We start from the raw sequence: 6000 nt of genomic DNA on the forward strand, positions 1-6000 counted from the left end.
TGATAGGAACATACTGGGCTGGCACAACTCAAATGAACTTTTCTGTCAACCCCATAAACTGGTGTAGCCACTGTAGAAAATAGTATGGAGGTTCCTAAAAAAAAACCCTAAAAATAGAACTGCCATATGACCAAGCAATTCCACTCCTGGGTATATATCTGAAAAACGTGAGAACACTAATTCACAAAGATATATGCACTCCAGTGTTCATAATTATTTACCATAGCCAAAATATAGAAGTAACCTAAGTGTCCATCAACAGAAAAATAGATAAAGAAGATGTGGCAAATATGTAATGGAGTACTTGGCCATGAAAAGGGATGAAATTCTGCCATTTGCAATAACATGGAGGGACTGGAAGAGTATTATGTTTAGTGAAATAAGACAAAAACCGTATCACATGTATATGGAATCTGAAAAATACAGTAAACTTGTGAATATATGTTTAAAAAAAAAAACAGACTCGGTCTATAGAGAATAAACTAGTTTCTAGCTGGGAAACAGAAGGGGGAGGGGCAGTTTAGAAGTAGAGAGTTAAGAGGTACAAACTGCTATGTATGAAATAAGCCACGAGGATATATTGTATAGAACAGGGATTATAAGTAATTTTATAATAACTAAATGGAGAATAACCTTCAAAATGTGAATTCAAGTTCAAAATGTGAATTGCTGTGTCACATTTTATATTGTATATCAACTGTACCTCGAATTATTTTTTAAAAAAATGCATCGAGGACTTCCCTAGTGGCCCAGTGGTTAAGAATCCACCTTGAAGTCAGGTAGGTTGATTCCTCCAGTTCCATTCTTCTTTCTCAAGATCGCTTTGGCTATTCGAGGTTTTTTGTATTTCCATACAAATTGTGAAATTATTTGTTCTAGCTCTGTGAAGAATACTGTTGGTAGCCTGATAGGGATTGCGTTGAATCTATAAATTGCTTTGGGTAGTATACTCATTTTCACTATATTGATTCTTCCAATCCATGAACATGGTATATTTCTCCATCTATTAGTGTCCTCTTTGATTTCTTTCACCAGTGTTTTATAGTTTTCTATATATAGGTCTTTAGTTTCTTTAGGTAGATATATTCCTAAGTATTTTATTCTTTCCGTTGTAATGGTGAATGGAATTGTTTCCTAAATTTCTCTTTCTGTTTTCTCATTATTAGTGTATAGGAATGCAAGGGATTTCTGTGTGTTGATTTTATATCCTGCAACTTTACTATAGTCATTGATTATTTCTAGTAATTTTCTGGTGGAATCTTTAGGGTTTTCTATGTAGAGGCTCTACTACAAAGCCACAGTTATCAAGACAGTATGGTACTGGCACAAAGACAGAAATATTGATCAATGGAATAAAATAGAAAGCCCAGAGATAAATCCACGCACATATGGACACCTTATCTTTGACAAGGGAGGCAAGAATATACAATGGATTAAAGACAATCTCTTTAACAAGTGGTGCTGGGAAATCTGGTCAACCACTTGTAAAAGAATGAAACTGGACCACTTTCTAACACCATACACAAAAATAAACTCAAAATGGATTAAAGATCTAAACGTAAGACCAGAAACTATAAAACTCCTAGAGGAGAACATAGGCAAAACACTCTCCGACATACATCACAGCAGGATCCTCTATGACCCACCTCCCAGAATATTGGAAATAAAAGCAAAAATAAACAAATGGGACCTAATTAACCTTAAAAGTTTCTGCACATCAAAGGAAACTATTAGCAAGGTGAAAAGACAGCCTTCAGAATGGGAGAAAATAATAGCAAATGAAGCAACCGACAAACAACTAATCTCAAAAATATACAAGCAACTCCTACAGCTCAACTCCAGAAAAATAAACGACCCAATCAAAAAATGGGCCAAAGAACTAAATAGACATTTCTCCAAAGAAGACATACAGATGGCTAACAAACACATGAAAAGATGCTCAACATCACTCATCAGAGAAATGCAAATCAAAACCACTATGAGGTACCATTTCACACCAGTCAGAATGGCTGCGATCCAAAAGTCTACAAATAATAAATGCTGGAGAGGGTGTGGAGAAAAGGGAACCCTCTTACACTGTTGGTGGGAATGCAAACTAGTACAGCCACTATGGAGAACAGTGTGGAGATTCCTTGAAAAACTGGAAATAGAACTGCCTTATGATCCAGCAATCCCATTGCTGGGCATACACACCGAGGAAACCAGAAGGGAAAGAGACACGTGTACCCCAATGTTTATCACAGCACTGTTTATAATAGCCAAGACATGGAAGCAACCTAGATGTCCATCAGCAGATGAATGGATAAGAAAGCTGTGGTACATATACACAATGGAGTATTATTCAGCCATTAAAAAGAATACATTTGAATCAGTTCTAATGAGGTGGATGAAACTGGAGCCTATTATACAGAGTGAAGTAAGCCAGAAGGAAAAACATAAATACAGTGTACTAACGCATATATATGGAATTTAGAAAGATGGTAACAATAACTCTGTATACAAGACAGCAAAAGAGACACTGATGTATAGAACAGTCTTATGGACTCTGTGGGAGAGGGAGAGGGTGGGAAGATTTGGGAGAATGGCAATGAAACATGTAAAATATCATGTAGGAAACGAGTTGCCAGTCCAGGTTCGATGCACGATGCTGGATGCTTGGGGCTGGTGCAGTGGGACGGCCCAGAGGGATGGTGTGGGGAAGGAGGAGGGAGGAGGGTTCGGGATGGGGAACACATGTATACCTGTGGCGGATTCATTTTGATATTTGGCAAAACTAATACAATTATGTAAAGTTTAAAAATAAAATTAGAAAAAAAAAAAAAAAAAGAATCCACCTTGAAACTTGGGGAACACAGGTTCAATCCCTGGTCAGAGAACTAAGATCCCTCAGGCCACTGAGCAACTAAGCCTGAGCACAACTGGAGGATTCGTGCACCACAACAAAAGATCTCACATGCTGCAACTAAGACCCTACACAGCCAAACAAACAAAAAAAAAAGGCCTCAGGAGGAAGCAGGAGACACAAAGGGAGGAAAAGTCAGTCTGTCGGCATGGGGCATAGGGTAAGACAGTCTGGGCAAGAAAGATGAGTAAACGTTGCAAATGTCATGTCCTTCCCTTTTCTTGGAAGCCATTAGCTTTCTGGGCCTCTTCTGTTTCCAGCTGAGGTAGAGTAGAAGTGAGATTCAGGAAATAACTATTCAGATTAGGGAGAGGCCTAGGTAAACAATTCCCTGGTGGCTCAGACGGTAAAGCGTCTGTCTACAATGCAGGAGTCCTGGGTTTGATCCCTGGGTTGGGAAGATTCCCTGGAGAAGGAAATGGCAACCCACTCCAGTACTCTTGCCTAGAAAATCCCATGGACAGAGGAGCCTAGTGTCCATAGGGTCGCAAAGAATTGGACACGACTGAGCGACTTCACTTTCACTTAGGTAAACAATGAGCTTCCCTTGTGGCTCAGCTGGTAAAGAATCCACCTGCAATACAGGAGACCTGGGTTCAATCCTTGTGTTGGGAAGATCTGGAGAAGGGAAAGGCTATCCACTCCAGTATTCTGGCCTGGAGAATTGCATGGTCTGTATAGTCCATAGGGTGGCAAAAAGTTGGACACGACTGAGTGACTTTCACTTCACATATGAGTCACCATGCTTACTGATCTTCACCCATGCAGAATTAAGCATAAAATAGTCCTTAATACTAACAATCTGGTGATCTAGAAAGAACAAGCTGGTTCTTTCACTCTACTGCATTTTCAACTTCTCTGACCCTATAGGAAAACTTCCTGTGGAGTCCACATATGCTGAACCCTGAGTATTTTAGATGCTTCTTTGAGTCACCCAGAGGAGGAAGAAAGCTTCAGCCAGTGTGGAACCCGAAGTCTCTTTAGGGCAAGGCCCTAGGGCCTTCCTGTTAGCCAGCAAAAAGAGAGCAGGTCCGGGGTCCCCAAGGGATAATAGCAAGACCACTACTGCTTACTTAGGTCCCAGCCATGCTGGTCTAGGGGGCTGGTGAAGTTACTCTGATGGGAGACCAGTGTGATAGGGATTGGCAACTGAAAACAGCACCCAAGATTTTTAGGACAGTGTAAGTATTCTGTATGATACTGTAAAGTTTTATGACATACATTTGGTATGATAGAACTGTGCAAATGCAAAGAACTGAACCATAATGTAAACTATGGACGTAGGTAATAATACATAACGTTTTAAATAATATAACTATCAAATGTAGCTAAGGTACCATACCAGTAGAAGATGTTAAAAATAGGGAAACTTGGGGGCTGGGGAAGAGGGAATATTTGGAAATTCTGTAGTTCTTGCTCAATTTTTCTACTAAAATAAACTTTTTTTTACTCAATTTCTTGAGCCATTTTATTTTATTTTACTGACCACGTTATGTGATGTGCAGGATCTTAGTTCCCCAACTAGGGATTGAACCCGTGCTCTCTTCAGTGGAAGTCTGGAGTTCTAACCACTGGACAGCCAGAGAATTCCCCAAAATAAACTTAATTAAAACAACAAAAAAACCCATCACTCAAGGAGTGATAGCTAATGGGAACTGATGAGGAACAGGTAGCAGATGAGGACAGGAGCATAGGTAGGGAGTCTGATTGGAGGGACCAGACTTTGTCTTCCTCTATCATTGCTCTCCTCAGTCCTGGAGACAAATGAACCACCACTCTCCATCCCCTACACATTTACACATTCTGTCTCCCCTGTCATTCCCAAGACACCAGAGTTGGAAAGGCAAGCAATTTCAAGGAACAGTAATTGTCATATTGAGGATGACCTGATTGTAGTACTGGAGGTCCAGTCACAGATGGGGAACTCAAGCCAGAAATGGGAGAATTTGGCAGGATCCAAAGATCTAACAGCTGTACAGAAGAAGTAGATTCTTGAGGTTCCCTGTGGACTTAGGGTCCAAGAATTTCAGGCAACAGTGTTGGATATCTCTACATCTGGTTCTCCCAGTTTTAGGAATGTGTCCCTGTAGCTCCCCGACTTCTCTTATTCTAGGATTGATTTCTTCTCACTTATTAGGGGGCCCTCCTGGGACTGAGAGGAGTAAATAAGATAGGAGGGGGGACCTGGGATCCCTTCATTGATCGGTTCCCTTTAGCTGTGTGCTGTGGTGGGTTATGGAACCAGAGAGAAACCTTGATGCCATGATCACACGTGGGCTTTGTACCAGTTTTAGGAGGCACCATATGCCATCATTCCTTATTGTTCAGACTGCAGTTTCTCTCCTAGACCCCTGGATGAGAAATGAAGCCCAATTCCTTATATTTTTATATTGGCTTAGAAAGGGATATTAAGGTAACACACGTTTAATTAAGGAACTACACTGGAATTAATGTAAAAACTGAGAAGTTGCTCTTATTTGGTCTGACTTGCTGGTGGATTCTATTGTTCTATTTCTCTACCTATTAAGTCCATTGAATAAGAAGTATTTTGGGGCAAACTTACAGTTACCAAAAGGGAAACTGTAAGGTAGGAGTGGATAAATTAGGAGTTTAGGATTAACAGATACACGCTACTCTATGTTAAAATAGATAAACAAGTACCTACTGTATAGCAGAGAGAACTGTATTCAATATCTTGTAATAATCCATAATGGAAAGGAATCTGAAAAATATATGTATAATTCAGATATATATATCTGAATCACTTTGCTATACACCTGAAACTAACACAACATTGTAAATCAACTATACTTCAAATAGAAAATAAAAAATAAAAGAACTATTTTGGTGTCTCCTATCCAGAAATCACTGGCATCGCTGCCTTTCACCTCCCTCTTCCCCAGAAGACACAGAGGAAATTTTCCTGATCTAAGTTTAGGTCTAGAGAAGTCCTAAGGTGAGAGGGAGATGGGGCAGTATTCACAGAGGGAGAAACCTGATTTCAGCTTCGGGGCAAAGGTAAGGGCAAAGCCTGAACTAAGAAGAGGCAGATAAATATTTGTGAAGGTTGTGTCCTTCACTGTTTTCTGTGAGGTCAA

This window comes from Bos indicus, chromosome 5 (assembly GCF_029378745.1).
Source record: "Bos indicus isolate NIAB-ARS_2022 breed Sahiwal x Tharparkar chromosome 5, NIAB-ARS_B.indTharparkar_mat_pri_1.0, whole genome shotgun sequence".
Taxonomy (NCBI): Eukaryota; Metazoa; Chordata; class Mammalia; order Artiodactyla; family Bovidae; genus Bos; species Bos indicus.